Here is a 27,474-nt window from a genome sequence, read left to right as displayed (position 1 = left end):
ATTGTGAAAAACTGTAAATTCAATATTTACAGTTTTTCTCAATTGCTAAAATACGATTTCTGAAACCTTGCTCCATTTTCTGAAAACATTAAACACAAAACCTCACCTTCAAGCACTATTTACAAAACCTCTGGCTCCTTGTGCAAAATGAAACTTTCGCCTCAAAACAGTTTTACCTGTGCTCAAAATGAAACTTTCGCCTCAAAACAGATTTATCTGTGCTCAAAATTAAACACTGCTCTCAAATCATAAACAAAGCGATCAAAATGATATACACTATCAGGCAGTCAGTAAACAATACACCAAAAAATAGAAAACACGTTGTTCAAAACATATAGTTCTCAGGGAGAAGTACATTTTTAATCTAAAAACAAATCATATTTTAGCGATTGAGAAAAACTGTAATCATCTTGCGTAGTGTGCGTTTAGGGTGGACGGGCTCTGCAGTAATGTAAAGCCAAAACATCATATATAATATTGAAACACTGTCAGGGACCATTTTTCTACACAATGAGTACTTTCGCTTGTTTGTTTGTTTCGCTGATACTTTCCTTAAAATTTGCTGTTAACACTTACATACATACATACTTTTACTTTTGTAAAGGATCTAAATACTTGTTCCACCACTGGATACAACGTACTGAAAGAGAATAATGCAGTGCCGAGTATAATAACTGCTAGTTATTGACCTCTTGTTTTATTTGTCTGTGTGGTCAAAGTTCAAGCATTCACAGTGTAAGTAACTGGCAGATGATATGTTTTATGTGACTTCCTACTACTTCCCGTTTTGTCACTGGAGCAGGGTTGACCACAACTGACATTTATGTATGTTATAATTAGATATTCAGGACTATCATTTATCACTGCTAGTGAGAGTGGATACCCTGGCTGTAATTCAGATTGAATCATTTGTAATACTACTACCGCGAGTGCATTCATTCAAAACAAATGTTTATATAGTTCTGTGTGTATATGTGTGTGTGAGTGAGTGTGTGTGTCCACCCTAGTCTGTCTGGAGGCCAATAGGATGTGGAAACTCTAAGGACACTGACTCAGTTCTTGCCAAAGTTCAGTGTCACCAAAAAGATCATGTAAGACTGGATTTATACCAAACTACCATTCACAAAGAACACAAGATGAGAGTGACAAAGTATTCTGCATATGGCACATTTTTACTAATATACTACTAATACTAATATGCCAGTTGTGCTATACTGACAAAAACAGTGTTTGACATTCATAAGAACTGAACAGCAGCAGATTGTTGACGTTCAGATGTTGCTTCTCAGTGTGAACGACAGCTGCTCTTCAGTGGAGGGCTTGGTGATTCTGACTGCTCTCCTGTCTGAATGTCCGACTGTGATGGAGCTTCATATCAGGTACAAACATGTACGTACCATAAATGCACACACCTCTTAAAAGTACTGCACTAACAAATTTGCTCACATCAGACAAAACCATCATACCATTCCTCTCCTACAAACAATCAGCAACATATTTAAATTGTATTTAGCCTGCCTGTTTAGATTGTTTAGTAATATAAGCCACATATGTAGGTAACTTAAAAACTCCCAGACACGTTTATACAACGGTTTAGAACAGTAATGTGTGTGATTTCCTCAAAATAGTATAAATAACACTTAACCCTAACCCTAATTAATAACCCTATTAATATGCACATGTTGTTCATTTCTCAAGTTTTCTTGCTGGACACAAGATGTCTTCTTTGTCCATTCTCACTGTATGTGCACTGACTTGTATATCTTGTATAAGTTGCATGGTGGACCAGGGTTCACTTCCAAACTGTATCTGTATTTTCTTCATGTTTCAGACTACAGAGTCCTATTCAGGTCTCTATAGTGTTCTCTGGAGGGAGAGAAAAACCTGCAGATAAAAGATCTAAACTGCTCTGGTATGTATTAAGTACAAACAATAGACAAAGAACAATTTTGGAACAAAGGGAAACTTTATTTTATACATTTATGTTACTAAATATTGGTATTACTGGTGGTAATTATGATGCTGTTGCCTCTGTTAGTCTCAGCTGCTGTGGTCTGCAGCCTGCTGATCTGGAGAAAGTGTGGAGGAGTTTGGGAACCTCACCTGATCTCACTTTGCTGGAGTAAGATACACACAAACATAATCAAAAACCAATCATTTTATTACGTGTAACAGCAAGTCATTAACACACTCTGTACTGAGATAGACTGTGAAGTACATACTGCTGTGTAAAAAATCTAAAAATACTATTCTCTCCTGACCTCTTATGTTACGTGTTGGTCAGCAGTAGCAACCCATTTCAGTCCAGTAGCTGAAATCAACTATGTTGAATTCAGCTTTGAAAAAACAAACTTATTCATCTCTAGTTTATAGTTACTCTTGTTAGTTACTGTACCTCTTTAGCAGTCATCATGTCTCTGCAGTGGCCATAAATTGCAGTTTAATGTTATTTTTATGTATTATTATTTTTTATGCAAACCTAGTTTATTTTATTATTTCTACCTATGTTGAACTCTTGTTTTTGTCTCTGACATTATTTGAACCCCACATTCTTGTCCGTCAGTCTGTCCAGTAACTGTTTAGGCAACAAAGGTCTGAGGAAACTGTTGGAGGTCCTGCCTCGGCTTAGTATCATCCAGGAGATCAAGTAAGACTTGCACACAAAGTGTCAAAACATCTGAAACTTTACTGGTGATAACAAACCCCCAAAATAGGGAGTGTATTTATTAAGAATGAGTGACTCTGCTGGTAGGATTTTGTGTGTTTTGAGTGTTTCAAATGAAAGATGGTGGTAGACTGGGCTGGTCTAATCTAGCTGGCAAACACTGGGCATTTGTTTTCTCACCAAACTGGTTCCAGGCAAAACGTGCCAGTGCTGGCAATTACTACCCTGGGGTATTATTCAGTATAAATATCTTATTTAGAGCTAAATGATGTCCCTCGCCTTGGCTCATTGTTTTTTGTGTGTGTGTTTTTTAGTGCCAGGAACAACGAGATCAGCATGGAAGGAGTGGTGATGCTGGCTGGTGCTTTGTGTTCCCATAACAACTTAACACAAATTCACATCAGGTGCTTTTTGTTTTTTTTAGGCATTAATAATTAATTTTATTAGAGAATCTAAACAGTAAGCACCTGTTTCAAGCAGCCAGATAGAACAGCTGATAGAAGCTGTGTAACAGCTCAGTTTTTATCTGTTAAAATACCAGTATATATGTCATAAACACTAAGTGACTTGGGGGACATTGCTGTTGTTAACTATAAACTAGTGTTGTGCACATTGTTAATCTGATAGTGTCCTGTTGGTTTTATAGTGATGGAGGCAGAGAGCAGCTGACCCTGAAGTTCTGCCCTGACAAAAGGTAGAAAAGCTCCACACATCTGGACACCACTGTCTGCTTTTTCATTTGTCAGTTAGTAAGCTAATGCTGTGCTCTTTTTTTTTAGCGATGACAAACAACAGCTAAAGATGTTCAGGTACAGTATGCTGATAAAGAGAAACACTCATACACACAATTCTCTTTAAAATACAATACAAATATATATAAGATCCTTTTTTTGTGCTGCAGGATAAACAACAGCAGCCTCCTGCCAAATAATATGACCACACTATGTAGAAGACTGGTCCAATGTCGCTCCCATTTGGAGTTAGAGTAAGTTTCATTATTTTATATCCATCAAACATGATTTATTTCAGGATTATGACCAAACAGGTAGACAGTAATTTACTTGTATGTTGTGTCAGTTTGTCTCACAGCTCTCTGACAGACACAGCTATTGAGAATCTGCTGAAGGTCCTGCTGAAGATGACGTCACTGCGGAGACTCAAGTAAGCCATACACACACACGTGTGAGATAGTTAGTGTGGATGGTTTTGTGTGTGAGTATGACTAAAGGTTTCTTTAAGTATATGTGGTTTATTTTGTTTTGTTATGTGATATTGTGGTTGGGAGTATTTGCAGAAAACCAGGACTTGTATATAGAAATGGTACAAATATATGAAGGGGAGATTGGGGAAGATGAGCCATTTTTCATATTTAGGATCACTACATCAAGGCAATCATAGTTTTGTCGCTAACTAATATATCTGCATATATTTCAGGATGTTGTGCATCCCTTCAAACAAACAGAATGAGTGTAAACATAAATGTTTTGATAATATAGCATGTCCAAAAAGTTATGTATGGGGTAAGTTGAGCATAGGAGCGGGGTAAATTGAGCCGTATTAACAGCTGAATCACTGATGTTGCTCAGTTGTTTGACTGTCAGTAAGCGAGCCACATCAGTGGAGCTCAGGTACTTTCCTCTGTTGCATGCAGCGTGCCACAATTGAAGTTCTAGCTTTTTTTCTGAATCCAGGCAGTTTGTTCTGTAGTGGCTACAGTTAGTAGTAGTCATTATAATAAATATGTCACTGCAATAAGTATATATGTTTTTGTTAAATACTGTTTTGAATTCTTCTTTAGGCCTCAGACTGAAGCCTTCCTCCATTTTGAGAGTGTGAAAGCAGAACACGCCAGTTGCAGGTCGGTGATCAGCAGTTGACATTTTGTTAGTGCACTGTCTACTGGTATGTCTAAAAAAAACTTGGGTGGGTGTTTCGTGTATTTCTCTTTGAGTCTGACTGCCAGTGTATGTGGTTCAGTTTGAATATGATCATAAAACTGTGCTGTGTGCTTTCTACCACAACTGAAGACCGAAGCAAATGTACAATTTCTTAAACATTAAATAGGTGAGAACATCCTCACTCTGCTTTTATTTTAGTGTGTAACAGAAAAATACATCAACTGCTAACTGTACTATTTGCTATCAACCACAGTCACCAAAGAAATGTATTTTATCGTACATAAGTAGTAGTTAATCATGACTTAGAGAAGTTGAGAAATTGTCAGAAGAAAAAGTGGAAGTAGGTGATTATCTTATCATGAAGTGTTAGTTGTGCTAATTACTTGTGTGTGTTCTTTTAATCACAACAAATACTAGTGCTTTTTCATCAAAAAGAATAGTGTCACACATCACAGCTGGCTGCGACTTTCTAACTTTTTTTTTTTAAACTTTATTTTTAAATGCAAAGTTTTAAAGTTTTACAAAGACAAACAGAACATACAAATCAAACAAACAATCCTGAACATATAGGTCACCAGGGGAAATAAATATATTGTTCTAGAAAGAAAAGAAACATACAATAGTATTACTCCTTGTACTATAGGGATACAAAAATCCATAGCTGAGAGATGAAGAGGGAGGGGATTAGAGGAAGGCAGGCAAAAGCCAGCCGGCCAGAGAAGGGAGTCTCTCCAGGGCAAGTCCAACAAAGCATCAGTCACAGTGCCGAGGATAAACAAAATAAGAAAGGAGCTGCTCTATTCGGTTTTCTCATTTATATACAAGAGCCATTTCAACCAATACCTCTGGGCTTTATTACGGTTCATGTATTTCTTTTACAGTGGCTGACCACTCTCCCACCGTCGGCGGCTCCCTGTTAAGCCATTTCCTTGTTATCGATTTCTTGCTGGCCGTCAGTAGTATCTTAAGAAGATACTTATCCTGGGAATTGAGATCAACTGGTAGATTACACAGATATACAGTCTGAAAATTATACTCAATGTCAAAATCAAGAATAGAATTTATTTATTTAACTACAACTAGCCAGTACGGTTGAATTACTGGACAACACCAAAAGATGTGACAATGGTCAGCCATCACATTATTACATTGTCTCCAGCAATGCCCAGATTCTGTACTGCCACTATGTAGAAATTTTCTTCTTGGGGTGATAAAAAACCTGATAATATTCTTCCATGCAAATTCCCTCCACTGCCCTGAACTGGTGGTGGAGGAGTTTATTTCACATATGTTTAGCCAATCGTCCCCTGTCAAAGTTATATTTGCTTCCCTCTCCCAGTTGCATTTGACATATGATGTTGACATTTTTTTATAACGTTGCAAGTATAATCTAGAGACCACTTTCTTAAGGATTTTACCTTTATATGCATCGATGAGAATGTCAATGAGGTCCAAGTCACCTTGCTTTGGGATTTTAATATTTCTAACGCAATGATGCCTAAGCCGCAGATATCTGTAGAAATATTTTTTATCTAAATCATGGTTTTCCTGTAATTGTTGGAAACTGTCCAGGCAGTATCAGATGAAATTACACAATACGAAGTAACGCCTTTTCGAGTCAGTTCCTTAAATCTCATATCAAGTTGTGCTGGTCTGATATCATGTTCAACCCACCTTAATAAATAACCGTACTTTCCTCTCTAAGTGTGAATTCGAAACCTCTTTGAACCAGATATTAAGGGGAATTTTTTGTCAGGTCATTTAGTTTACTTTAGTATATGGTCTTGAGAGTTTTATCACCCAGCAAAGGTTGAAGAGGGATATCAAGTTGGTTCAACTCTAGTTCCATCCATTTTGCATCGTAATCCTCTTTACACTAGTAGATTACATACTGCAGTTGTGCTGCTTTTTAGTAGTCCTCCATAATGTTTTATAGCGTATCCTTGGTTTCTTGTTCTGCCATATGAACCTAGAGATAGTCCTCTGTTAACTGTTTAGTTGGTACTTCTGCAGGCAGCGATTGAAAAAGGAATAACAGTTGAGGTAAAATAATCATCTTTATAGTTTCTATTCAGTTGAAGTGTGTCAGAGGAGCCCATCTGTCCAAGTTGTTTTTAATTTTGTTTGTGACCATAATTTACGTCATATATGTCTTCAAAAGTCTTGGGGATATTAACACCTAGATATTTCATAGTTCTAGTTTTTCATTTAAATTTAAAGGTTTTATGTATGTTTTCCTGAAGTAAGTATTTAAAAGAGGGAGTTTGGGTTTTCTCTATGTTCAGTTTGTATCCTGAATAGAAACCATATTGGTCAAGGCAGGACATTAGCTTAGGGAGACTGGTATAGGGGTCAGACAAAGTCACCAGAATATCGTCCGTGTATAAACATGTCTTATATTCTCTTCCCTTAAATGAAATTCCCATAATTTCTGGGTCTTCCCTGATTTTCTGAGCAACTGGCTCTATAAATAGAGCAAACAGCATGAGGCTCAGTGGACAGCCCTGCTGGCATCCCCGTTCCAAAGAGATTGTGCCCGATAGACTACCAACTATTTTATTCCGGGCCACTGGAGAATTATATATAGATTTAAGACATTTTATAGCTGTATCATTTAAGCCAAAGCGTTGTAGAACCAGATATGAAAATTCCCACCATACGGAATCAAAAGCTTTTTCTGCATCAAAGCTAATTGTTAAGGACTTCGCATCACTTCTGCTCATAGTATCTATCAAGTGTATTGCTCGTCTGACGTTGTCTTGTGTACGTCTATTTTTAATAAATCCCGTCTGGTCCGTGTCAATCAGGTCAGGGATAATATTTTCTAGTCTACTAACTATGATTGAGGTGAATATTTTATAGTCGGCGTTCAAAACAGAAATAGGTCTACATGAGCTGCACTCTTATCTTTTCCTGGTTTCGGTTTTACAGATATTATAGCTTGTTTCCAAGATGGTGGAGTCTCGCCCCCCTTAAGCATATAATTAAAACATTTTAGGAACAGTGGGGTCAAGGAGTCCCTAAAAGTCTTATACCACTCTGCGGGTAGTCTGTCTCCCCCATTTGCTTTATTTGTTTTCAGTTTAGAAATGGCCTTAGCTCTGCTATTGTAATATCTGCGGTTACCCGCTTGTTTTGCTCTGTGCCAAGAGATGGCAATGTCCATTTTCATAATAAGTTTGTTTGATATATTTCAGTTTAAGTTCCACCTGGTCGTTGAGTTTCTTATTTAGTTCTGATTTTACAACAGATATTTGTTCCAGTAGGGCAGGATCATTAGTCTCTATATGCTTCTGCTCCAGAGAGTCTAGTTTATTAATCAAGTCATTGAGTCGCTTAAGTTTTTCTTTTTTCTTTTGTGATGTCCACATTATAATTTTCCCGCGTAATACCGCTTTTGCAGCATCCTATAAGATACTTGGTGACACCTCTGTGTTACTGTTAAATTCCGTGTAATCCCTAGTTTCTTTTTTAATGAAGTCCTCAAATTGATTATCATTTAGCAAAGAAGTATTAAGTCTCCAAATTGTATTTTTGTGTGGGACATCCAAATGTATTTTTATATAAACTCCCGAGTGATCTGATACATCTCTAACACCAATGTTACAATCTAGGACTCTGTGTCTGTCTATTCTAAACATAAAAAAATAGTCAATTCTAGAATAGACTGCATGGGGGTGGGAGTAAAAGGTAAATTGTTTAGCAAATGGGTGAAAGTCCTTCCATACATCAATCATACCAATCCCTTTAATCATTTTCTTAATGTACAGAGACTCAGAGTTCATTCTCTTTGTCGGGTTTGTAGAATCCAGGGAGGGGTGCAACTGAACATTCCAGTCCCCCCCCACAGATCAAGACACCGGAAACCTCTGTAGCTATCAAATCTAATATTCTATTAATTAATGTCCTATCTTGTCCTGGTGGTCTGTAAACGTTAAGTAATGTTACTTCTTTTGAGTCTAACGCTCCGCTCACCAAAACAAAACGTCCCTCCTTGTCCACGATCTGCTTGGAGAGCTGAAAGTCTATTTTATTTGCAATAAGTATTGCGACTCCTCTCGCGTGTCCACTTGCATAAGAAGAAAAGAATGTATTTTTGAAACCCATTTTTTTAAATTTCTTGTGCTCAGTTTTTACCAGATGAGTTTCCTGCCAAAAGATTATGTGTTGTTGTTCCCTTTTCATCTTAGCTATGAGCTTTCCTCTCTTAATTGGGTTCTGTAGCCCATAAACGTTAGGTGTTATGATTCTATATTCTCCCTGAGACATTTATCGTTAAATGTAGTTGTCCCCTTCACTTTGTGCGCCCACGGTGATCTTAACATTTAAACATAAACAAATATAGTAACAAAGAACTTGTAACTTGAAAATATACAGATAAAAGAAATGAAAGAAAAAGCGGCTTCCATAACAAAATTTCCTCTTAAGAAGGAGTCCTAATTGGAGAGAAAAACCTCCAGTGTATGAAGGGGCTCTCCAGTGCCAACTGGGATAGCTCAGGAATGAGTATCAGTTCAGTGCACGCCCAAAATAGCTTGGCTATGGCTCCCAGTCCAGATTTATTAACAGTAAACAAAAGCATTCCTCCCAGACAGACATTGGTGGAGACGGGGTTATGAAAAAAATGGGCACAGTGCTTCATTTTGAGCAGGATTAGTTTTTAATCTTATGCTGGTTTAAGTCACTGTGTTGGAAGATCTTACCACTGGGATGACAAATAGTTGTTAGGGTGGTGTTCACTCCAGCGTGGAGACTGTGTCTGCGGTGTCGCGGCGAAATACGCTAAGTTTCTTCTGTGCCCTCTCGCCGTGTGTGTCCAGGTTCCGTCGTTTGGCATCCACCGTCACCCAGGATAGTTTCTTCAGCATCTCCATTGGTGTCGCTGTAGAGGGTCTCTCCCTGACGTTATCGTCCGGCGCGAGCCCCCTCTTTCTCAGATCCTCCATGGCCTCTGCTGCGTCGTTATAAATGAAGGACCACCATCAAAAACACCCAAAGCTTAGTCGGCGGTGGAGTTTGGAAACGGAGGCCCTTTTCCTGTAGAAGCTTTCTGATGGGGTCGTAAGCTCTCCTCTTGTTTTGGATCTCTGCCGGGTAATCTTGGTCAAAGTAGAACCTCTGTTGATCAAGGCGGATCTCTCCTTTCTACCACGTGAAGCGCAGCACCAACTCCTTGGTTCTGTTCTCCAGAAAAAGAATCACCACCAATCGGGGGTTGACGTTCTGTGGTGGTTTAGGGCCCAGTGCGCGGTGGCAGCGCTGTATGCAAAGTTCCGTATCCTGAAGTGACTGCTCGGCTTTAATAAAACTTTCAATAAACTCTTGCAAGTTGCTTCCTTCTACGTCCTTGGGAATCCCGTATATGCGAATATTATTTCTTCATGAGCGTGCCTCTAAATCAGTCACTTTGGTTTGGATTCGGTAGCACGTCCATTCACCTCAACGCCATAACCGGAAGCCACGACTTTCTAACTTAATGCCCTAATGTAGTGTCTGTCTGTCTGTCTGTCTGTCTGTAACAGGTTAACTCATTTTGACTTGAAGGGTGACAGCTTGAAGAGATTGCTTGAGATCCCACAGCAGGGTCCTCTCATATCTGACCTGCACCTACACACACACACACACACAACAGTCTTTCACCCATGTACTGTACATACATACCAGCACTTACTTACTTGATGCTGAGTTATCTTTTCTTTTGGCTGCAGTTTATCAAGTAACCGCCTGGCAGATGAAGGAGTGAAGCATTTCTTGGATTCTCTACCGAACCTTAAAATCACCAACTACGTCATGTGAGATATATGTTATGAAACATTGATTTCACATCATTTTTTGTTTTATATTAATCTTTTAGCAGCTGTATAGAACAAGACAACATAAGAAAATAGAGAGCTGTTGATAGCTACAGAGGTAGCGGGTCCTCGCCTACGGGGTCCGCCATGTTGAACTGCCATGTTTCTACAGTAGCCCGGAACAAACAAACAAAACACTGGCTCTAGAGAGGGCCTTTGGCAGTTTTAATGTGTTTTGTGGCCTCCTGCATGCTTGGAAGGCTGAACTGTATTCAGTTGGTTGCAGTTTCAAACTTTACGACTAGATGTCATTAAATATTGCAAACTGGTCCTTTACATGTTTATTTTAAAAAATCCAATATATTGTTATCTGACGTTTTTCTATTCCTCTAAAATACCTCACTTACAGTATGTTGTTGATGATATGATAGTGGATGGGTTAAATACAGATTACACATACAGACAGACAATTTCTGGTCTTTAATGCGTCTCCATCCACAGTTTGAGCAACAATGACCTGACACAGCACGGACTGTTGGAAGTGGCGAGCACGCTGTGTACCTGTGGTAACGTTTCTGGTGCAGAAGTGAGGTGAGTCTGTGCATTGTGGAAGTGAATGAACAAAGGACCAAAAGAAGAAATCAATTCAATGAATTGTTCAAAGCATGGAAAACTGAATGAATGAATGAGGTTTTTGTCCATGTCTAGTTTGGCAGCAGAGGAGAGGTGTCTCATCTGGTTTACCCAATGCGACGGCTGTGAAAAAACTCTGAGGTAGGACAAGAATCCCAAATTTCAAAAGTATAAGTAACTAGCATGTCATTGTGCAGAGGTTTTCCATGTATCTGCCACAAAATGTCAGAGTGAATTCAGTGTTTTATTGTTAGCATTCACAGTTAGACCAGGTCCCTGTTTGTTGTCTTATAAGATACTTTAAAGGTTTCAGCGCGCATTCAATTAATCAGTTTGGCACTATATACCTTTTACTCATATGTTGACTTATACTTTGTTTTATTCCCTCCTATCTTTTCTGCCACTCTGCTAGCATCTGAGAGAGTAGTTTGGAACGTGGTCAGATTAGCAGAGATCGTGTCTGCCTGTCCCAGCCTGACCAAACTGGAGTAAATAACCTTGACCGGCCTGACCTGACCTCCATTCCCAGTTGCTACCATGATCTCGGGGAGGTATTCAGTAAGAGTAAGGCCATGTCTCTACCACCCCATCGACCTCATGACTGTCCTATTGAACTTATCCCAGGGGCATCGATTCCAAAGGGGAGGTTATATTCCATTTCGGGCCCTGAGAAGGTAGCCATGACTGAGTATATTGAGGCGTCCTTAAAAACAGGACTCATCCGCCCCTCATCCTCCCCAGCAGGGGCAGGGTTTTTCTTTGTGGGTAAAAAAGATGGTTCCCTGAGACCCTGTATTGACTATGGACCTCTAAATGACATTACCATACCGGCAAATCCCCTGTTTGTCCCTGTTGCTTTGCATCCACAGGTGATTCACTGGGCTCACACCTCTCGGCTTACCTGCCATCTGGGAATCAAGAGAACGATGTACGCCATCCAACAAAGGTTCTGGCGGCCCTCCATGGAACATGAGGTCCGGGAGTATGTGGAGGCGTGTCCTGTCTGTGCCAGGAACAAGACCTCCTCCCATGCTCGGATGGGACTGCTGCAACCTCTCCCGATACCCAGTCGACCATGGGCTGAGATTTCATTGGACTTTGTCACAGGGCTCCCAGTCTCCCAAGGTAACACCACTGTTCTTACAGTGGTGGACAGATTCTCTAAGATGACTCATTTTATTGCCTTGCCAAAACTGCCGTCCGCCAAAGAGACAGCAGAAATCATGTTAAATAATGTCTTTCGCATCCAAATTATAGTTTTTCATGCATTATTAATGATTTTATTGATCATTGTGATCATCATGTGAAAATCAGTAACGATTATTTGATGATTGGTCCACAGGTTCAAGAACAATTTGCTACAGTCGGATTCGATTGAAGACTATGTGAAACTGTTGAACAGCAGCGAGAGAGGAATCAGTGTCAGGTGAGAATCAATTCAGTAGATGTAGCATGTGCTGTGTGCTGCTGAAGAGAAGAATCAAACAAGACACTTATCACACAGTCCATATTGCTTTTTACTGTGTTTCTGTCCATATAGCTGAATTAAAAAGTGTCCATGTGCTGCATTCTATTGTTGAAACACTGAGCTGCATTACCCTCTCTCTTCTTTGTCAGTTTTGAGGAGCGTTGGATCAGATCTGAGGAGGCTGTTGGTTTGGTGTGTCGCTGTCTGAAGCTCAACGGTAACATACACCATCAGGTGAGATATGCAAATCAGCATGTTGGACAACTGTACACTCGTTCTAGTGAAACCCATACCTATTCACACTCACTGTAGATTACCCCCATTAAACCATATACCTACACATTTACTTTGCAGGGTTCACCAAACCACGCTACACCTGTCTCTGATGAAGTCCAATGAACTGACTTCAGTCAGGTAATGTCTCAGATTGCATATTTAAATGAATTTCCCCCTCCACTTTAACAATGTGTTTAGCTTATTGTTCCTTCTCTTGGATGTTTGAGCTTTACTGTGCAGAATGATGTATGTACTAGAAGGCTGTTTTTACATTCATCTCCTGTAGAGAGTTTTAACATGTACAGTATAAGCTAGACTCACAAGCCAGTGGCCACTCTCGCTGCCATTCTACTTTGCATTTAGAAATCCCCTGACAATTGGTAGGTGCTCCAATATCACAAGACTACATCACAACTAGTATGGAAGCCAGTCTGTACTATATCAGATTAATTATTAATATATTTTTCTTAATATTTGTCAGGAGGGGATATTTTATTATCTTACCCCTGCAGTTGAAATGCACAACTTTATCCCACATTATCACGGCAGTGGTCCTTTCTCTTGAAAACAAATAAAGCAGAAGTTGCACTGTTAAGATTATCATACATAAACAAGATTTTGTTTCAAAGGCTTATGAATTTAATCAACAACTCTGGAGGAAGTAGTAAAGCCAAATGTTATTTGTCTAAGTAGCTGATGACAGCAGGAAAAATACTTGTCCTGCAGGATATAGGTGTTAGTCTCTCCTCTCCTCTCCTCTCTCCTCTCCTCCCCCAGCCTTGTGGACTGTGCAGTAGAGGGGCACCAGCTTACATCGATGACAAGCATTATCCAGAAGTGTCCTTTACTGACAGAGCTAGAGTTAGTATTCTCTGTTTTGTGTATGAATATAATATTCACATTCACTCAGTGTACGTATTTGTAAAAAAAAAAAAAAGAGAGAAACAAACATGTATGTTGTCATTATTCGTAGTATTTCTCACAACAGCCTGGGTATAGAGGGAGCTGAGTTCCTCTGTTCTGTTCTGCCCTTGCTGCCAAATCTCAAGTCTCTTGGGTGAGAACTGCACTTTTATTACTACTACAAATTGCCTGTTTTATAGTTGTAGCATGACAAGCATCTACTGTGATCTTTTGCAGTATTGGTTCCAAAGAGCCGTGTTTGACTGTGGTTCAGAAGCTCTCAGAGGCCTTGCTGCAGGCTACAGCCATTCAGTGCCTAAAGTGAGCAACACATACACATTTCATTACTTGTCTGGAGCATTCTCGTTTTGTTTCCTCTCACTGTCTTCATTAATAGTTTATTCTATCTGGTTATAATTGTCTAGTGCATTATAGGCCTTTCAGGTGGCCTGGGAGCATTCACAATCAAGCTTTCGCTTTAGTTATGGGCCAAGCATCAAACACTTATATTGACGCTATAGACTTATTGTCATTTCTCCAGTTATCTTGCAAATAATTCCGGTATTTCAAGGCTCTTTTTTTCTACCTTGACGCGCATGATAACTCTACCCCACATTGTTTTAATTTGATTGCACAGCCAGCACAACATTCATAAACTGAAATGAATTTCATGAAGTGAAATCTTCCTTTTTTACTCTACCAGTCTGTCAGGTCATGTGATTGATGACACAGCAGCTCAGATTATGACCACAATGTTGCCCCGTCTACGGTTACTCAAGTAAGCATTTCACATTCAGCATAATAGTATTATAAGTAGGTGTGATAATGTCACAGGAAGTTATGGACATAATGTGGTTTGCAGAGAGTGTTTCAACCATCTCATAGAGCATATGAAACCTAGACAATGGTATCATTTGATTTGTCTTTTATAGCCTGTCTCACTGTGCCTGGTCAGCGGCTGGAGGGCTGCAGCTCATCAAAGCACTGGGAGAATGTGTCAGTCTGGAGGGCCTTTGGTAATATATAAATTATAATGTATATATGTATATGATTGAAGTCTGCAAAAGTGTCTTGAAGTTCTAAATGTGTCTTTGTGTGTGTGTGTCTGTGATTCTGTGAACACCCCAAGTCTGGACTCTGAATGAGAAGAGCATGATGTGTCTAGCACAAGCACTAAAGAATATCATCTCTATTCGCAGTCTCAAGTAAGAAACAGAATCTGGTTTACTGTAGCAGTCCCATTAGAACTGGATGTACCCAATCCCATATGAGAGTTTTTGACATAAGGTTTCACTCTTGGGAAGATCCTTTGTATCAAAATGTATTCAGAATCTGACCTTTCCAAGTGATAAGTATAATATGGCCTGTTAATAGCTATTCATTATGTGGCCCCTAAGGATTTATTTGCTGCACAACGTGGAGCTAAGTTTGCAAAGCTATTTCTGGTGGACGTCTTTACATTTACTGCGTCAGTCATAATGACAGTCTTTACTCACACACATATCCAGCACCACTCTAATAATCTGGTCTATTTATGATAGCATGCATTTGCTGACACTGTCACTGCCAAAAGGCTGCTTCGCTGCTCGAGTTACAGCCACCGTTGCTGCAGCTCGTCATTCCAACATGTCATCAGCTCCACATGAAGCTTATCATAATTCCCCCCCCCACTCCCATTTCTCTCATAGTGATAACCTGTAAAGTGTTGCTCACTGATGAGTTGGAAGGTCAGAACTTTGATGGCAAATGCCAATGCTGTTTATACAGTTTGTAAATACATAATATCATATTTACATGGATTTATCCCCTCACTTAATACATTGGAAACAGGGGCGGACTGGGACAATAATTCAGACCGGGAATTTGATGCCATCCCAGGCCACCACCACCCGATTAAAGCAAAACACCAAGAGTGAGTTAGGTTGGTGATACTGATGTAAGAGTGTAAAATAATAAAGTTTCGGTTTCTTTCCCCTACAAAATAAATGTTTCTGTTGTGCTGCAATAACCTGTACTCAAATCACATAAACTGAAATTATGTTCACTTGCATTATGCAGGTGAACATAATTTCTATTTAATTTGCTACTACACTTTTAAAGTGCAGGCTGCACATTTTACAGTCTAGTAGTAGATTAAATAAAATAGGTTGCACCATCATCCACCTAAACTTGAGACCAATCCTATTTTTAATGTAACATTTGTTTTATTAAGTCAGTTTTAGCCCCATCAGCTTCCACAAAGTGGAACTAACCTCCTCATTAAGCTAGTCGTGCTGGATAGGCTATGATTGTGCGTCTGTTGTCACCACTAGTGTTTAATGTCTTACCTGCTCCCTTACTGACAAACATGTCAGTTATTTTACAGCACTTAGCTGCATTTGTGGCCAGTGCTTTTAGCTTTTTAAGCCTCTCCCTCTCTGCTCCACCTTTCCTCTTGGGCTGTCGATCTCGCTCCATTTTTCATGGCCATTTCGGTGGCCAGCCCACCGGGAAATGTCCCGGTGCTCCTGATGGCCAGTCTGCCACTGATTGGAACCAGTATGACTTGGTTGAACAGAACATTTGACAATTTGTTTGTCCAATGCTGTTTATACAGTTTGTAAATACATCAATCATCATATTATATTTATATGGATTTAACTTAATACATTGGAACCAATATTACAGTTTCACAGGGGGTCTGATTTCTTGGTTGAACCGTACTTTTGACCATTTGTTTTTTGTGTGTGTGTTTGCTTTTGCCAGGCTAAACAAGATTTCCACAGCACCGGGGCAATCAGGAGCAAATGGTTTATTAGATCTCCTCACTACCATGGAGGGACTCACACGAATGGAAGAGAGAGTGAGTTCTTCTCCACTGTATAAAGTACACATGGCTGCACATAAAACAAATGTTATAAACCTTATTTTAGTCCGTCATAAAAGAAACATTGCCATCGGTGATGCTGGATCATCTGTTGCTCCTCGTGTCATTTCGGGCTGGAGGATGGCTGATAGAGGAATAGAGCAGCTGACCAGAGTCCTTCCTGTCTGAACGGAGCTCAGGAAGGTCAGGTAGGAAGGAAGGCCCTGTTGGCAACAAAAGGGTAGATGAACCCTTTGATAGGGTGCAAAGTGACATTCACTCAAAACATGCTGACCATTTTGTTGGACTGTCATCACCTTCTTTATGTGATCAGCTGTTTCCATTTGGCAGCTGGTTCTTACTTTCCAAGTGAGGGACTGACAGCCACAAAGCCTGATGGGCTTCATTAGCTAAAACTGTGGTTGTAATTATTTATTACATGCTGTATTACATATCTTGTACAGTGTCCTGTGGCTGTAAATTGCTTCCTGGCTCCTAATAAAGTCACTATGTAGAGAATTTCTGAACAATCCTGACTTTAGCACCACCCAGTGGTAGTATCAGAAGACACTGTGGCAGACAGCAATGGATGCTGCCTGAGACAAAACAGAAACATCTTTTACATTTAATGTCTGTGTTTGTGTGTGTCTTCCAGTCTCTCTGAGAACCTTATAAGCGATGAATCAGACAAGCTACTGGAGGCTTTGAACAGCTGTAGTCACCTAGAAGAGCTCCAGTAAGGACATGATGACATTCCTTATATGTAGCTCATTCCTTTAGAGGCTGTTTTGGAAAATCAATGGAACACCTTGTAAGAGGTGACATGTAAAATTCTGTCACATATTCATTCACATTTGCTCTACTTGTACGCATGGCTAAAGAAGCTATATTATGTACAAAGGAAGAAAAAAGGGGACTGGAGCTCACCGATTTGTAATGCATAAATAATCAGCCTTGAGTATAGGTGCAATTGTCAATTGGATAATTGGTAGAGGATATCAAATCTATGGAATGATGAATCCAAGGTGGGAGTTGCCATGCACTATCATAACATCAGAAACAAAAGATAGAAGTGCAAAACGTACAATTATAAGTTAGAGGAGATGGTGGTGACATTTTTATCAGCTCAGTGTTTCCCCTGATCACCTTCAAACGTTCTCTCAAAATCTGACACCTCATTTACACCTGGTATTAAACTGCAATCTGTATCCGGTGATCTTGCCTTCGGGTTACACCTGGTATTTTTTGATGCATTCTCGTTATCCTCATTGAGATTGGCTCGCTGTCCCCCAGAGCAAAACTTTCACATGAGCAATTACAGTGCATACAGAAAGTATTCAGCGCTTTTTCTCGAAATTGTATACATAATACCCCATAATGACAACTTAAAAAAAGTTTGTTTGAGATTTTTACTAATTTATTAAAAATAAAAAACGAAGAAATCACTTGTACATAAGTATTCACAGCCTTTGCGATCAAGCTCAAAATTGAGCTCAGGTGCATTCTGTTTCCACTGATCATATTGAGATGTTTCTGCAGCTTAATTGGAGTCCACCTGTGGTAAATTCAGTTGATTGGACATGATTTGGAAAGGCACACACCTGTCTATATAAGGTCCCACAGTTAACAGTGCATGTCAGACCACAAAACAAGCATGAAGTTGAAGGAATTGTCTGAGACAGGATTGTCTTGAGGCACATATCTGGGGAAGGGTACAGATTAGCCAATTGTTTCAAAAATGGGTTCATTACTCAAAGCTTCAGTTACAGTGACCTGCAGTCAAATTAGGCAGGCTGGTTGGTGGACAGGAGGCTTTTAATTATATACTCGCTCTCGCTCTCGCTCTCGCTCTCTCTCCAGTGTTGGAGAGACTGTAGAAAACACCTTTTGTTCTGAAGCGTCTTTGCTTTGATTACCCTTGGATTTAAAGTATCCTTGCTTTGAAAATTTTTATCTATATCATGTTCTATTTACAAATAAAGATGATGAATGTGTGTATTGTGTTATTGAGGAGAGAATGCTTGGAAATATGGCATAGGTTGGGTGTGCTTGTGTAACTATGGCGGGGGGGATGGGGAACACTCAAAGGTTTTTATTATGGTACATCATTTATTCAACAGTTTTTGGGTTGAGCCGGTTTCTTTTCTTGCTCACAATTTCTTCACATTTGCGGTTAGAAAGTGTTAAAGGCGCTCAAATTCAAAACTGTCTCAACTTGTCACCTGTTTGAGACGAGGCAGTACCAGTGAATCTCTCTAAACCGTGTGATCGGGGAAGAAGGGCGTTAGTTCCAGGGTTTCTCTGTGGAGAGAGGAGAACCTTCCAGAAGGACAACCATCGCTGCAGGACTCCACCAATCAGGCCTGTATGGTAGAGTAGCCAGACAGAAGCCAGTCCTTAGTAAGAGGCACATGGCAACCCGCCTGGAGTTTGCCATGGTTTGCCTTTGGTCTGATGAGACAAAGATCGAACTCTTTGGTGTGAATGCCAAGCGTTATATTTGGAGGACACCAGGCACCGCTCATCACCTTGCCAATACCATCCCTACAGTGAAGCATGGTGGTGGCAGCATCATGCTGTGGGGATGTTTTTCAGTGGCAGAAACTGGGAGACTAGTCATGATTGAGGGAAAGATGAATGCAGCAATGTACAGAGACATCCTGGAAGAAAACCTGCTCCAGAGCACTCTTGACCTCAGACTGGGGCGACGGTTCATCTTTCAACAGGACAACGACCCTAAGCACACAGCCAAGATATCGAAGGAGTGGCTTCAGGACAACTCTGTGAATGTCCAAGAGTGGCCCAGCCAGAGCCCAGACTTGAATCCCATTGAACATCTCTGGAGGGATCTGAAAATGGCTGTGCACCGACGCTCCCCATCCAACCTGATGGAGCTTGAGAGGTTCTGTAAAGAGGACTGGGCGAAACTAGCCATAGATAGGTGTGCCAAGCTTGTGGCTTCATATTCCAAAAGACTTGAGGCTGTAATTACTGCCAAAGGTGCCACAACAAAGTATTGGGCAAAGGCTGTGAATACTTATGTACCTATTATATTTTTGCAAACATTTTAAAATACCTTTTTTCATGTTGTCATTATGGGGTATTGTGTGTAGACCTTTGAGGAAAAAAATGAATTTAATCCATTTTGGAATAAGGCTGTAACATGATGAAATGTGGAAAAAGTGAAGCGCTGTGAATACTTTCCGTATGCACTGTAGATTGGTGGCAGATCAGCCCCATGCTCCCTTAAAAAAACTGTGAATCAGAGGAAACTGTCTGGAGCAAATTCTTAATTATTTTTCCTCTTTTCTAAATTCAGCAGATATAATGAGTTATTCCTTTATTTATATAAAAAGAATTGTGTCAATTACTCCAAGTGTGTTGCAATCTGGCATGTTGGCTACTCTGTTTCTAGATAAATTATATCCATGGTTAACAGCAGATCAGCACAGATCAGTGAAACACACACAGTTGCACACAGTTATTTCTTATTGTATATCATTCGTTTTTCCCACTCGTATTGCTTTCATTTTTCCTGCACTTGGTTTGAATAAAATATCTTTTGGCTTTTTCATGACACAGAATAGACATATAATTTGTAATTGTGTGTCTCTGTCAGTCTTCCTGCTTGCTCACGCTAAAAACAAATAGACCCTGTCAGTTATGTTGTGTACAGATGCCAGCACGTTGTACAGATTTCACACCAACCTAAGATCTGCATACAGTGCGAGCCGGATGGGATCAGGATGATCACGTTTCGATCCCAACGTATTTACACCTTGTATTAACTGCCATCACCTTATCCATTATCTGGACAATGTGTCCGGTACACATAATTTTATTACCAGTTCTAAATCGGGTGTGAGAGACTGACTGGTTCATTCTGACATCAGAAAACAAACCCTGTCTCCTGGTTGTCTTGTTAACCTACAGGGTTTTCCACTATGGCCTCTGTGCACAAGGTTCTAACAGTGGCAGACAGTTTGACATCATTAATATTCATTTGAAATATACCCCTTACAAATGATACCAAATGTGGTATAAAATATTGACAATTGCAAAATGTTTTTTTTGTTGGTGGTGGTCTTGCAGTCTTCTGTAATAAATGTTATAGACGACTGCAGCTTTTTACTCTTGGCCACAAGTGCCATCTTGTGGCCAAAAGCAATATAGCACCAGATTCAACTGCACACTGCTAGTGTTCCATATAATCTTAAAATTTTGTCTTATTTGTTATTGTATTATTTTTCTCGTGTGTACTGTGGTTAAAGAGAAGAAAGTATTTTCTCCTGCATCAGTAGAGAATTAAAACATTTGTTTGTGTGGTCCTCCAGTATGGCCACTAACAGTCTGGGTAATCTCACTGCTGCAAGAATGGCTCTTGTTCTACCATCACTGACACGCATCTCTGTGTTGGAGTAAGTCACAAACACATTAAAAATCTCTTACTGACATTTTTTACATTTGTCAAACTTGCGGTTAGATAATCTTTAGTACAATAATAATACAATGTACAATAATCTTTATTCATTTAGGCAGTGGTGGAAAGTAATGAAATACATTTAAGTTCTGACTAATATTAAATAATATTTTCAGCACATTTTCCTGATTATAGTCAGATACTTTCACTTAGAGGACCAGTGTGTAGGATTTAATGGCATCTAGTAGTGAAGTTGCACATTGTAAGCATTTGAATACCGCTCAGCCTTCCAGGTGTGTAGGAGAAACTGTGGTGGTCACAGAAAACATGAAAGACCCTGTCCAGAGCCTTAGTTTGTCCATTCTGGACTACTCTGTAGATAGAGTCATTCTAAGCTAATGAAAACACACCTATTCTTATTTTCAGGTGATTATACTCTAATGAAAACATGTGTTACACACTGGACCTTTAAGTAGCATTTTTACTTCTACCGGTTTTTACAGTGTGCATTTTAAGTCTGAATATGTTTTTTCTCCCAGTCTGGAATCAAACAGTGTGAGTGGGGTTGGAGCTGAGGCCCTGGTTAGAGCCTTAAAGTCGTGTCCTGCTCTGCAGCTCATCAGGTAAAGTTACAACATGTTTGGCTCCTTCAGGCACCTGTAGATTTAGTTTCTCACCTATACTGTCTTCTGATAACACACTGAATACTGTCACTTTGCTAGTTCATCATGTCTTGTTAATTTGGATTTTTAAAATGTGTTTAAACATTGAGAATATTACATTTGCCTCCACTGTGATTTCAGGCTGTGGAGGAACAAAGTCCCACCTAGTGAAGCCCACAGGCTCAGTCTGAGAGACAGGAGGCTGAATTTCTCTCCTACCTAATGTGATCTGCATTGTTGGACGGTGGCAGTGTGAAGCAATATATCAGTTCATGGGAATCTGCAGAGATGAGTGACTGCTTCAGTGGAGTTAAAATGTGTTTTCCCTGCAGTAAGCCCATCAGAAAAGCATGACAGCAAAAGAGGTCCATATACAATGTTTTGCTATCAGTTGTGTATCCAATGACTGCAGCAGCTGGTGTCTAGTATGAAGGGTTAGAACGCCACTATGTGGTCCACTATTTGGTCCACTATGTGGGAGGACTCCTTTAGATGTACATTGTTTGAATATATAGAAGTTAGTATAGAGTTCTCATCCCTTTTTGTATTCCCCTAAAGTATTTAGATTTTTTTAATCTCAAGAGCTGCTTGAGGAAGTGATTGAGTACTTGAGTATTTAAGTACATATGAATGTTAAGGTATTATATTTGGGAAAGCAAACATCTGTTTTTATGCTTATATAAATGAATGACTATGCACTGACTGACCTCTAGTGTCGCGATGGTGAACTGGCGTATTGAGTTAAGTGCACCAGTGTTGCTGCACTCTTCACGGTGACACAGTGTCTCTTTTTCCATGGTCTATGATTGGTATGGCGATCCTGACGTAGGTGTATTAACACCCTAATCTTAACTAATGTGTCACCAACTGTGACAGACAGCTGGCTGACAGGACACACAGACGGCCATCCTTATATGGCTGCCTTTATACTAATCTAATTATATGACAAAAATGTCATAAAGTCGCTGCTCAGTAACTGCAGTACAGCCGTGTTCCTATATGGTGAATTCAAACTGAGATAAAGTTGGAGTTGCTGTGGGAATATTCTAAAATGATCAAAATAAGCATCAAGAATGATTTTACAGCATTCTTAATCAATAGAATAAATTTATGATTCAGAAATTAACATAACATACATAAAGTTCCCATGTATGCACCAGAAATAGATTTGGCAGAATAACCACTGAAGAAACAAAACACTAATTTGAGGTTGTCTGAGACACACTTCTTTATTTTTCTATTTTCTATGTGTGTTTCTGTTGGCAGCTGTAGGTAGGTCGTTCCAAACTGTACATACTGTTCAGTAACACGAACATTGATATCTGATAATGATATAGAGGGACAACCCACAGAGCACATTCTTCAGGATCAGCTGCACCTGTTCAGTCGCGTCACTGCTGTCTCCACTCAGTCCGCCACCCTTCAGCGCCGTGACCTAGAGGCCATGTTGTGAAGGATTCCTTGGTTTCCAACAAGGTTTCCTGAAGATGAGTTGCTGTGTGTATGCAGACTTGGATACTCTGTCACTTTACACTGTAGACTGTAGCACTGTCTTTAGTAGAGGCCACATATGTGAAAACACAATAAATCATGAACTCACAGTGAAGGAAGAGTTCAGAGGGAGCAGCCCCCCCAGTTTAGGTTGTGGTCTTTTTCCAATATGCATATTTATTTCTGCTGTTAACTATGGTGGCCGACAAGGGCAAATGCGCCGCAAACGGCAAAACGCTGCAAACACGGGAATGATGCAAAACCAAAAACACAAAAACACATAAAAACAAGTGCAACAGAAAAACGCAGCGACAGAAAAATGCTGCAATCACAGAAACGAAGCAGAAGCAAAAACGTACAAACCCACAAAACAAATGCCAAAGAAAAATGCTGCAAATACCAAAAACACACAAAACCCCAAAACAACTGCAAGATATAAACGCTGCAGATTCACTTTACAAAACGGAAGTGCGCCAGGCCACTAGGGGGACCCTACCTGAGGGATGGACCAGTCCTGTGGGACCAGACCCGAAAGACATGAAGAAGAAGAAAGTTTGCTAAGTTCTGGAGAGGACAGTAAAAAGGTACGCTTTCCTTTTTGTCTTTTTTAAACACTTGGCCGTAATGTTTTTATAATATTATAATGATATATTATTATATTATAGAAGAATTACGGCCAAATGTTTAAAAAAGACAAAAAGGAAAACGTACCTTTTTACTTTTTACTTAGCCAACTTTATTTTTCTTCTTCATGTCTTTTGGGTCTTTTTAATGTTTGTATCCAGGTTGAAGTGTCAGTTCTCACATGACAAACTGCTTTTATCATTAACATTCATTCATTCTGAAATGCACTGACATGTCTATTGACAATAAAAATAAATAAAATAATGAAAGACTATCTTGAGTTTTGACCTTTATTTGCACTTCAGTTCACTTTTTCTTACTTACTTTCTTTCTTCCTTTCAACAACAGTGTAGATATGCACATTTCCTGATAAAATAAAACAGGCATTTGTTTGCCTCTGATAGTATATTGAACAGTATTTTTATAATTTATAATTTTTCAGAAGCCATTTAAGGTACAGTATTTTACACATGTAGCAATGTTTGTTTTGCACACCACCATGTTTACATAACTAAGAGTCGATTAAGAGTTGGTTACATATTTTGCTATTGAGTTACAATGAGATATCATAATAACCTCTATATCCTGTTGTACTCTTTAACACCTTGCACAAAGCATGTTTTATACCCCCCCCTTCATTCTGACAACTGCCATGAAGAACAGCTGAAATGACAGCTGGGCCTGAAAACACAGTCGCAGGACTCACGTTCATTTATGTTCGTCTAGCACTCTCTTGTGGTTAAAAATTTGTGGTGCAAACATGGTGCTCTTTCGGCTCCTTTCCTTTATTAAGGATCCACAGTTGCACATTAATGAGACATAATGATGTCTTGTGAATGAATCTCAGGCTCTATGAACACTGTTGTCCTTATCAGTGTCCTTTAACAATAGTTAATTAACACCACACACTGCCACTAAGTTGATTGTGTTGTTGAGTGTTTGTTGTGGGTGCTGGGCAGGGCTGGAATGTAACTAAGTACATCTACTCAAGTACTGTACAATTTTACTCTGCTTGAGTGTTTCCATTTTATGCTACTTTCTACTTCCACATCACGACATGTCAGAGGGAGATAAAATGTACTTTTTACTCGACTATATTTATGTGACAGTCATAGTTACTAGTTAAATTTAGGCTAGGATTTTACAAATTTAATAGACAGTATAACGCAGTTTCACCTCCACCAACATGAAACATGAAGTTTCACTATATATATATATATTATGTTGCTAAACCTAAGTGCCTTCAATAAAAGTAAGGGAGAAAAAAGCCTTAGAGCTTGTAAAGCGGCAGTGTGAGGCTGTACTGCTAATATGCTGATGTTTAGCATGTAAAATGTGAGAATGGCATTAGTGTTGCAGGCATTTGGTCATAAACTAAAGTACAGAATTGGGCTAATTAAAATGAGCCTAACAGGTGTTTGACAAATGTACAAATTAATGCAGATATTTAGATGATGAAAAAAAATCCCCCCTCTCCGTAAATAAATAATCTAAAACAATATTAATACATTTTTGTTATAAAATATTTTATTTGTAGTTGAGTGATTTTCAGATACTCAGTGACACTTTACATTACACAGTCTGTACTGTCAGAGGCTGTACTTAAGCACAGTGGTGCTTTCAGCTAGCTAATGCCAATGTCAGCATGCTAACATGCTCTCAGTCATACTAATATGCTGGTGTTAAGCATCAGCATATTAGCATTGTCATTAGCATATGTTATACCTAATTAACCCTCTTAGATTAATAGGTATACCATGTTTAATATGTTAGCGTACTAACATTTGGTGATTAGCACTTAACACAAAGCACAGCTGAGAATGATGGGAATGTCATTAGTGTTGCAGGTATTTGGTCCTAAATCAAATTTTGGGACAAAGTAAAAACGTCAAGTGACATCCTCTTGTGACTACAAATGTCAGTACAAAATGCTATGGTGATCGATCTGTAGTTTTTGAGGTATTTTTGGCAGGACCAACATGGTGGACCAATCAGTCAACTGCTTTGTTAAGTGCCTGGTAATGAGCAGAAGGACAGGTGTAATTCAGTGTCAGGGTGTTGACATTTAATGGCCACCATCTCCGGTGTATCAGTCCAATGACCATTCAAAAATGCCTTTAATATTCACTCAAATTCAAAAGTGGCATATAGTGACCTAGTCTAATGGTGGATAAACACACTATGCAGTGTGTTCTGTGTGAGTCACACTGGAGAGTAGCATGGCCAGTGAGTATTAGTCATCCAACAACCTGGTTTCAAGGACCCAGAGCAAATAACATGACTCTCACAGTGCTCTTACAGACACCCACGCTTTCTGATCTGTCTGTGTGATGTCCCAGCTATTTTTTGGGGAGATGAGAACTCATCACTTGTAAACCTCAAAGCTGGATTGACTTGCAAAAAGTAGTTGAGAATGAGGAAAATGAAGTTAAAGTGTTCAAATGTTAACAATCTATAATAATCAAGCGTGAATCCAATGGACGTGAGGGGTCACTCATAGTGCTGTAATCAAAGTGAGACAACTCTGCAGCTTTACTGAGCCTCTTGGCCCCTTTTAAAACTTTGTTTTGATTTTACGGTACATTTACCATTTGGGTCAGTCTCTCAATAGTGTACTCTCACCAAACCCTGACTGCGCTAAAAAGCTCTGAAACCCAGTGAACATAACCTGCCCAGCACCAGTGGTAGACAGGCAAAGTTGGCAATTAGTTCTGGAAGAAAGATGCCAAAGGCCCACACATTTATAGCGACATGGCTCTTGTGATGGCTTTTTTTTAAACAGTTGTGATGCTACACTGGATGGTGTTTCTGACTAACTTTTGCATTGACAAACCAAATCCAGCAGAGTGATAAATGCAATCCATGCAGCCAGAGACTAGACTGGGCTCATGCTCAATTGAGTTGGTACAGAAATGACAGAGAAAGCTGGATGTGGAGGAGTTGAGAGACAAGCCTGCACTGACGCAATCAGAAACCTGCATAATGTGCACATTGTTTAAGGTTGTTATGTTAATTTGAATGTTAGAATAATGGGATGATATAACTAGGTTACTCTGTCTCATGTAAACAATATCTTGAATGTGAGTAGATTCGATTCGATTAGATATTCCTTTATTTGTCCCACAATGGGGAAATTTCAATGTTTCAGCAGCAAAGTGGATAGAGAAAAGAACAGTATAAAAAACAGTATAAAAAAACAGTAGGAGTAGGGAAATAATAAAAAATACAACGCACAAGGAAAAAAAAACAGTAAGAATCACAACCAGAATAAGACTTTCTAGAATTAGTTAAATGCCCAATTCTCTTCTGTGCAGTTTGATGTTAAAAGTTAAAACTGTCATCTTTTGTGCCTTTTCAGTAAACCCTCACTGTTCCACTGCATCTACAGGCACAGCCACAGTCCACTTGAATCAAATGTGTTTTAAGACTCTTAATCTCTCCTTGTTTCTTCTCATTTAGCTGGGGCGCACTGAAACAGCTGTGAACAACTAGAACCCGGTGTTTGGAGTGAAGTTTCAGGTGGACTACCACTTTTTAATAATTTGACCCGCTCCATCCCGCCCGCACAACCGCATCTATTTTCACAACGCGCCCCATCCCGCCCCGCTGCTATTAAATACACGTTAGATATGTCATTGAATAAGGCTTTTATTTGGTCTGACAAATGTGCTTGAAAACAGCCCTTCGAGTGGCACTGGAAACCGGCAAAAACAACTTCAAATCTTAATAAAAATAAATATATATATATAGGCGCTTAGTTAACAGTGTTGTTAAAAAGTAGGCTGTATTGGACATAT

The 27,474-nt window shown here is 39.5% G+C and overlaps 1 long non-coding RNA gene and 1 pseudogene across 1 annotated transcript; both read left to right on the top strand.

Moving 5' to 3' along the window:
- Positions 1–16,658, top strand: part of LOC127352613 (protein NLRC5-like) — a 38,074-nt pseudogene extending 21,416 nt beyond the window's left edge.
- A 4,179-nt stretch (positions 16,659–20,837) lies between these two features.
- On the top strand, positions 20,838–23,652 carry LOC127353486 (uncharacterized). Its single transcript, XR_007881294.1, has 3 exons — positions 20,838–20,898; positions 21,440–21,523; positions 21,704–23,652. It is a non-coding gene; the product is annotated as an uncharacterized LOC127353486 (long non-coding RNA).
- The last annotated feature ends 3,822 nt before the right edge of the window (positions 23,653–27,474 follow it).

This window comes from Dicentrarchus labrax, unplaced genomic scaffold (genome assembly GCF_905237075.1).
Source record: "Dicentrarchus labrax unplaced genomic scaffold, dlabrax2021, whole genome shotgun sequence".
NCBI lineage: Eukaryota > Metazoa > Chordata > Actinopteri > Moronidae > Dicentrarchus > Dicentrarchus labrax.
The sequence above is the reverse complement of the archived record's forward strand: the minus strand, read 5'-3'. Positions and strand labels throughout refer to the sequence as shown.